The sequence below is a fragment of the Triticum urartu genome, unplaced genomic scaffold (assembly GCF_003073215.2).
Source record: "Triticum urartu cultivar G1812 unplaced genomic scaffold, Tu2.1 TuUngrouped_contig_4698, whole genome shotgun sequence".
Classification (NCBI taxonomy): domain Eukaryota; kingdom Viridiplantae; phylum Streptophyta; class Magnoliopsida; order Poales; family Poaceae; genus Triticum; species Triticum urartu.
Window position 1 is genome coordinate 1 of NW_024115308.1, and position 8,729 is coordinate 8,729.

At 43.4% G+C, this 8,729-nt stretch overlaps 2 long non-coding RNA genes across 2 annotated transcripts; both read left to right on the forward strand.

Moving 5' to 3' along the window:
- The first annotated feature begins 1 nt into the window (after nucleotide 1).
- On the forward strand, nucleotides 2-3,150 carry LOC125528194. The gene is made up of 6 exons (XR_007292338.1): nucleotides 2-272; nucleotides 918-1,063; nucleotides 1,437-1,598; nucleotides 2,360-2,482; nucleotides 2,574-2,670; nucleotides 2,805-3,150. It is a non-coding gene; the product is annotated as an uncharacterized LOC125528194 (long non-coding RNA).
- A 6-nt stretch (nucleotides 3,151-3,156) lies between these two features.
- Nucleotides 3,157-4,057, forward strand: LOC125528195. Its single transcript, XR_007292339.1, has 2 exons — nucleotides 3,157-3,320; nucleotides 3,719-4,057. It is a non-coding gene; the product is annotated as an uncharacterized LOC125528195 (long non-coding RNA).
- The last annotated feature ends 4,672 nt before the right edge of the window (nucleotides 4,058-8,729 follow it).

Sequence of the window (8,729 nt, forward strand, 5' to 3'; positions counted from 1 at the left end):
AGCGTGTGCGTGACCAGCGCAGGAGGCTTCATCGCCTCGTGGCTCATCAAGCTCCTCCTCTCCAAGGGCCACTAAATGGTCCGCGGATCCGTCCATCCCAGCCCCTCGAAGATCCAACCTCAGCTCATGCTCGCGCTGCTCCCACCCCACGACGCCGTCTGCGTCGAACTGAAAGCCCACGGAGGACGGGGACGAGGTCAGGGTGGAGATGTGGATCATTTTCTTTGGATCCCCAACTGAAGAGTTTGAAGGAGTTTCTGCAGAGCACCTAGGTAAAGAGTTGATTTTGGTTGATTTCTTTGAGTTCAGTGTCAGGATCTCTGGGGGATGCACAAACATGTTGCTCTCCCAGCTCAGCATGCATTTTTAGTTTGCACTTTATATATCAAACTCAAAAGGATTTGCACTATGAACAAATTATTTTCCTGTCTGAATCATGCAAAAAATTGGAATAGAGGAAGGAAAATCAGTGGTTAGACTGTGTGGGTTGTGTCTATTGGGCAATGGAGGTCGCAAATAAACTTCTACGCATACTTATGTAAGTAGATGGATATTAATGGGAGAACAACAACCTAAAAAGGGAGGGAAAAAACATTATACTAAAAATCTGTATATATTGTACTTGTTTTTCACGTACTTCTGATCAGCTTGTTACATTAGATATGCCTTGCATCTTGAATGTCATCTCACTTCCATAATTGATAAAAGACAGTGCAGATAATGCCCTTGTTATTACCTTTTCACTTTTACTTGATACTTTCTTAAGTATAATTGCAACCCAGTTCTTCAAACATAAAGTCTAAATCAAGTGTCACGTTATAGTTATCTTTATATACTCCAATCGCCGATCTGTTTATTGCATTGCCTTCAAAAGACTCACTATAGGGATCGTGCGCTATGTTTGATTTTCACTGCAGATGTCAATGAATGTGCGTAGAGTCCAGGCCCCTGCCATGGCTCTGCAACTTGCCACAACACAGTTGGAGGGTTCCATTGTTCATGCCCTTTTGTCACCAGTTTTGCTAAGGAAACAAACTCCTGCGCCAATCAGTTTATAAGTCAGGTAAACCATGAGAAGTTAGCACCTTGCTTTATTATTCTTACAATCAACAATGCATGCTTTAGATTCTTAAAAATGATCTTTGCTGTTTAGTCTGGTAAATATTTTGTGCTTTGGCGAGAGCAGCAGAGTTGTTTTTCTCTCCATTAGCTGGCACTAATGCCTAAGAGGCATGTCACTGTTATGCTCTGTCAGGCCAAAATTTGGTTTGTGCTTAAACATAGTCTGAGGCCACATTGTTGGTCCTAAGGTTTTAAAAATGACAAGTTGCAAGTGCAACTATCACCGGCAATCCACCAACAATAGAAAATTAGTTACGTACAAAAAGGGAAAATAATTATGCATCTAACTATTATGTATGGATATACTTTTTCAGGAGTTGAGCAGGGCACAATCTGTGGCAGGACCGCATTCTCCCACTCCTTTGTCTCAAAGCAAAAGAAGCTCGCTGCCTTTGCCTGGAGAGAGCAGAAGTTTCTTTTATCTAATCCAAGATGATCTATTCATGATTAAAACAGTGAGGAAATCAGAAGTCGAGGTAATTTTCTTATTGATGCCACTGTGATGAGCTCTACTCTACTGTCGGCATAAAGTAGGACAACATTTTATTTGGAGGTTATATCACTTGTGAAATAATTTGTACTGTTGTTTGGATTGCATCCTGTAAATGCCATTAAATATTCTTTCCCATCATGCTGCCCTATTTGAACTAATATTCTTGAGTCTCATCAACTCTGAATATGGTGTATGGCGTACTCACATCCCTGCCATTTGGGAACTAAATGAAATAGTTATTAGTCTTGGACTCTTGGTAATGCTTAGGGCCTGAAATCAGATAAAATATATGGACCGAAGCGAACACAATGTATTTTAATGCAATTGTTCCTTTTATAGGCCAGTAAACAAAATCAAGATTAGAACGCAACGTATGGATCGATTTATAGTTACAAGTGACAAAATTACCTACTATAATTCTTAAAATCATGGTGTTGCTACTCATTGTCGTAGGACGCAGTAGAATCAAACACCCCTTCTGGTTTCCTCATTTAGTTTAGAAAGTACTCCCTCTATAAACTTGTACACCTAAAACGTCTTATAAAAGTTTACCGAGGGATTAGTATTTATCTAAAGTTTATTTTTCCATTGAAATGTGCAATCTTACACATTCCAGTGCAAGGGCTGCATTTCCTTATAAAGCTTTTTAATGGGTTGAGGTAAGTGCGGGATGGATGAAACTGCTCAGTACCGTCTAATCTGGCAATCTGGATTATGATCGGTTCAACTATTTTGTGGTTCCAGTTCTACTAATTGAAGCCGGTGAGTTGGTGTATGCTTGACGTGAGTCTGGTTCTCGCTTCAATTCCCCCTGTTTCACCTCCAGATCTACTCATCGGGAGATGGATTCCTTGCAGTGAGAGGCTGGTAGGGGTGCTCGTTTAGCACATGATTATTTTCTCACTTTTTGATTCTTATAAGCCTTTTGGACTTAGGTGATCATTGGTACACGATGCAGGTCTGACGCTGTTGTTGATAATCATCCATACCTATTCTGGACATGGACGAAGTACACACATGTACACACAGCTTTTTTTGATCCGTTGCATATCAAAGTATGAGTACATATATCACAATCCTCTGTAAATACCTAATGTTCTTTGCTTTGTGTGAAATTGACCTTTGGTAATTTGTGTTCACTTTTTACTTGTATGTGTGCGAATTTATAACCTGGATATTTTCCTACTAGGCTTCATTCAGACGATGGACTGTCTTGCTCTACTTCGAAATCAAAACAGGTGAGTCGTGTCCTTTTTAGGATTTAACCAACTGAACTGAAACCAAGATACAGTTGCTGCAGCACTATTGAGCAAATTGTACAGGGGAAAGACAGGCGGCTGATGCAGAACAAGGGAAGGAGTAGCAGCTATCTGCTGTTTCAGTTGTTTATGTGCGCTGAAGATTGTTCATACCCGTACCCTGAAGAAAGAAGGCAAAATAATCCATAACTATTTCTTGATAATAAAGTACATAGACATAGATATATAGCTCAATGGCTCCATCACGTTAGTTTGCTAAATAAGTTATATGGATCCTTGCAGACACAAGATAGATTCTAGATATACCTGGAATATGTTCATCCGGGTTCAGTTAATAAGTGCATTAGTCAACATTGTGGTGCAATGACAGAATCTGTTGTCCACAACTTCACCTGCCATATCCTTAAGGGTCTTGATTTCCTACAGAGCCAAGAAATTATGCATAGGTAATGTTTCTTTTTCGTTGTTTGATTTTTTATTTGATAATGATTTGCCGTTCACTGCTTCCTTACTTTCTGAACCTAACCCTTTTGTTCTGTTGTTTACGTTATCTCTTATTTATTTCTTATACAAATTGTCAGATTGCTTTGTCCTATTTAGACCATACAAATGGTTAAGAACTCATTATCTCTTATTTTTCTCTTATACAAATTGACAGATTTCTTTGTCCTATTTAGACCATTCAAATGGTTAAGAACTCAACAACTACTTTCCTTTTGCATGATGTAGATGCCAATAATTCGCTCTTCAGTTTTGTAACGAAAATAGTACCCGAAGTTTATAGATCTTTATTCCTTCTTGCCGATGAGACGAGGACTGATTTCTGCACACATATTTACTGCAGATCTGGAAATAAGTTTAAAGGAAAGATTTAGAAGGTGAAGGAGCTGATAAAGAGCATGCTAAATTCTCACTGTCTTAATCATTTTTCGTGTACAATACCATTCATGTATAGGTTTGGAGCTTTGTGCCGACAAGAATTCTCTGATTGGCATCATTTGCAGTAACTGTGGTGATCCAGGACGCTTTCAAGATTACAAATTCAGTAGTGGCAACTTGAACTTATGTAAGAATAAACAGAATGATTTTTCATTCTGAAGAGTTTCCTAACAGTTGACTTTAAGCCTTCATAGTTACATCGTGGGATTATGAATAAGATGGTGCTAATTATACTTTGAGTGAATTTCTGGTGTGTATTATTCAGACTGGCCCTTGAACTAAATAAAGAAAAGTCAAAGATAGCGTGCAGTTGCAGGAGTTGGAATTTTGTTTCTTTGCTGCTCCTGTCTAGATAGCGTGCAGTTGCAGGAGTTGGAATTTTGTTTCTTTGCTGCTCCTGTCTGTCTCTGACAAGCACTGATGCACCACCAATATAATAAGTTGTTGAACGATTCAAAAGGACCATGAACCATGGATAAATGCAACAGCAAGGTTAGTACGCACAGGCATGCAGAGGAGGCGCGCCCCTGCCCCTAGTTGCTGCAAAATGTTGATCTGGGTCCGGCCCCTGTGTGACGGTGGGGTCCTTGTTGGCGACAAGCAGAGCGATTAGGTTTTCCTTGTCCCTGGCGGGCAAATTTGACAATTTTAACAAATTTGACAATTTTAACCTCTGGACGAAATCAATTCACAGAATGAATTGCCCGTGAAACTATTTCACTCCCCTGACCTTTTTATGTAGTGCCCGTCACGCAGGCGCCACACCTTACGGTGCAACGCCCAGCTCGGGGGCGTTGCACGCCAGTCCACCGTGGCAGCCCCTGAGCCCGCACCCAGCAGTGCGGCACCTCCGAGCCAGGCGCCCCACACGTGGAGAGCCCAGCGCCCCGGGGGAGCACTGTGATCTCTCCCCATCTCAAATCATCTCTCAAATCTTGCAAATTTGAAGAATTTATCTGTGGATTTCGAAGTCAAACCCTCCCTCAAGGTAATCTTCTCCGATCCCCTTGTTTTGATCCAAGTAATGTTATCTAATTGCTCATTTGTTGTTAGTTTGGGGAAACCCTAGTTTTGTTTAGATCTAGAGATTTACATGGATATGTGAGATCTTTGTTTGCCAATTTCCTATGATTAGGCTTTGTTAGTATGTTAGGGTTATTCTTATGGGTGTTCTTATGTTGGTGCTAGGGTTATGGTTAGGGTTAGGGTTATTGTTAGGGTTATGGTTAGGGTTAGGGTTATGGTTAGGGTTAGAGTTGTTGTTTGATATATATTTTAGGGTTTGTATTCCGTGTTAATCCTTAAATTAGTACTCATGGAAGCAATGTTACGTTGTGTTGTTTGAATGCTTATAGGGATGAGAAGAACATATGTGTTTGTTCATCATGGGGACAAATACGCCTTCTTGAAAGGCAATATTGAACCGGACCCGGATGAGCTTGACATGGTGTTTGATAGTGGTCCTAGCTATGCGAAGCTCTTGCAACAAGTGAGGAAAGATTTGAATTGGATGGACCCTAGTGATATCGTTGAGTTGGAGGGAAGGCAGAATGCAGGTTTTGGAATGCACATTCGTTGGAAGACAATGCGTGTCACCTCGGAGCAACGTTGGGTTGCATACAAGGAAACGGTGGCCGAATCACTTGACAAGGCTCTTGAGTTATTTGCAACGAAGAAGGTTGATTCAAGTTTGCATTTGGACTTGAACCGGAACCCCCCCTTTGGTTGCTAGTAGCCCCCCACCCTTGAAGCGAGATGAAATTGTTGAACCTCTTTTGACCCAAGAAGTGAGGCCAACATTGAGCCCGTTTACAAACAACAAAGATGAAGCTTTGCAAGAGGACAATGATGAGTATGCGGACGATGACAATGAAGTTGATCTCCATGACAACAATGTGGGTGATCTCGACAAATATCATTTGCAAGAGACAATGGAGCATTCCATCCCTTTTTCCCGTGCATATGCACCGGATTCGGATGACGAAGGTCCCGATGAACAAGTTGATGAGGACGGGTTCACAGTGAAGGAGACCGAAGCTTTCGAGAAGGTATTCGGTTGGGATCACAAGACACCATTGTTCAAGGATGCTAGTCTCGGGGATGAAGCCGTTGTGGATGGTGACAAATCTATATCTCTTGGGGTTAGGCCAAGCTCTCACCGTGATTTGGGAGACGACAAGAACCGGATTGCTAAAGGGTCTAAGTTCGAAACCTTCTTGGAATTGAAGATGTGGCTCGACAACTACTCGGTTACGCATTATCGTCCACACAAGGTGGTGCACTCGAACGTCAATGTGCGCTACACGGTTGCATGTGCATGTGAAGATGAAATATGTCCATGGATTGTGTGTGCAAGACCATGGAAAGGAGGTCCCACTTGGCACGTAGTCAGTTGTGTGCCAACTCACATGTGCCGAGGCAAAAGGGTGGATGGCAAGATTGTGTCCCAAGACCACAGACAACTCACGTCCGAGTTCATCACTTACAGGCTCTCGAACTCAATATCCACACTTCCAATAATGAGCGTCCAACATGTCATTGACCTTGTGAAAGCCACCTTTTATTACAAGGTGAAGTACGGCAAGGCATATAAGGCGAAGCAAGCCGCATTTAAGATGTTGTATGGTACTTGGGAGGAAGCATACAACCGAATCCCTAGGTTGTTGTTAGCCATGGCTGCCACAAACCCGGGCATGGTTCATGTGGTCAAGCCTCATGGGCACCAAACAGCAGTTCATGAAGGAAGGAAAGTCCGAGTATTTGGCCATGCATTTTGGGCGTTCGAGCAATGCGTGAGGGCTTTCGAACACTGTAGGCCGGTCATCGCCATTGATGGCACGTTCTTGACCGGACAAGACAATGGCACCTTGTTGGTTGCGATAGCAAGTGATGCCAATAACCGGGTGTTGCCATTGGCATTTGCTTTGGTTGAAGCGGAGAGCAATGACAACTGGGAGTGGTTTTTGCGTCTTTTGAGGACGAAGGTGTTACCCGCTCAAAGGGAAATTTGTGTCATATCGGATCGGCATCCAGGAATTCTTAACGCGGTGGAGATTGACATTCCCGGGCATGCTCCGTTGCACCATCGATGGTGCATGAGGCACTTTTGTTCGAACTTCTATAGGGCATGTGGCCTTAAGGAGTTGGCCGATGATCTTCAAGATTGTTGTCTCGCTTTCTCCGAGAAGCGGTTCACCACTTTGTTGAACAAATTGCTCGCACACAAAAAACTTGATCCCGGGGGCCAAGACTTTATCAATAGGCACATTCAACACCGGAACAAGTGGGCACGTGCTTTTGATGAAGATGGCCGGAGATACGGTCAAATGACAAGCAATATGGTCGAATGCTTCAATAGGGTGCTCAAAGGTGCACATGGATTACCCGTGACGACAATAGTTCAATACACATTTGACAAGATGAATGCGTACTTTCTAAAGTACTCGATGCAAACTGATGCACAGATAGCGGGTGAGAACCCGCGCAAGTACAAGTACAAGTTCCCACCCAAGGTTGATGAATGGTTAGAATTTCAATCACGGAAGGCAGACTCAGAAGAAGCTATATTATATGACAACGAAGAGTGGAAGTACGAAGTGAAAGAGCCAGGAGGAACCACAAACGATGGCCGGTAACATGGAGGTCGGGCTTTCAAGGTGTCGTTAACACAATGTGATTGCTCTTACGGGAGGCCATTGTTGCTTCATCTCCCATGCTCACACTTGTATACCACCGGTCGCGTTAGAAATGTGGACATCAATCACCCACGCACCATGAGGGAGTTGGAGTTCTTAATCATGATGGTCAAGAAAACATGGGCTCCCCGCTTTCACCCATACTTTGACCAATCACAATGGCCGGAGTACCATGGAGTTCAACTATGGCCGGATCCGGAGTTGAAGGTTGTTAAACGGGGTAGACGTAGGACAAAGCGTCTTAGAGGCGACATGGACGAATGGGGCCATGGTGGCCGCCGCGAAGCGGGAAACGACCAATTCCAAGAGCCTCATGAGAGCTCCCGTTGTGGGGAATGCAAAGGTCATGGCCACAACAAAAGAAAATGTACAAAACCAAGGAAAAGGTCCAAGAAAAAGGATGCAAGCACTAGCCAACAAGGAGCTACATGGCCACAACAAAAGAAAATGTACGAAACCAAGGAAAAGGTCCAAGAAAAATGATGCAAGCACTAGCCAACAAGGAGCTACACAAGGGAGCCAACCAAGTGGTAGCCAACAAGTGCCAAGCCAACCAAGAGGTAGCCAACAAGTGCGAAGGCAACAGCGTGGTAGCCAACAAGCGCCAAGGCAACCAAGTGGGAGCCAACCTAGTGGTAGCCAACAAGTGCCTAGCCAACCAAGTGGTAGCCAACAAGTGCCAAGCCAACCAAGTGTTAGCCAAAGAGGATCTATGCAACAAAGAGGTCGGCAACTAGGACTTACAAGAGGCCGTGGTGGTGGTAGTCTAGGCCGTGGTGGTGGTAGAGCTCGTGGTGGTGGTGTTGGCCGTGGTGATGGTCTTGGCCTTGGTGATGGACTTGGCCGTGGTGATGGACAAGGGCAAGGTCGTTATAGAGGAATGTTTGGATACCTCGATGGACCATTTTCGTATGTTGCTTACTAACTATAATTTTTCATATGTTCTTGTTTTTCATATGTTCTTATTTTTCACATGTTCTTATTTTACATGTGCTTCCATTTGTTCTTATTGTCTTTACTAACCATTATGTTTCACTCATTGTAGGTATGTCGGCTTCCCAACCCAACAAACCAACAATGAAGGAGGATGGCGAAGATGAGATGGCGGGATGGTGGGAGAAGGCTGCGAAGAAGCTTAGAGAGGAGGATGCAGCCAAGCTAAAGAAGAAGAAGGAAGAGGAGCTTGAGGAGAAGAGGAAGGCAAAAGTGAGAGCATCAAAT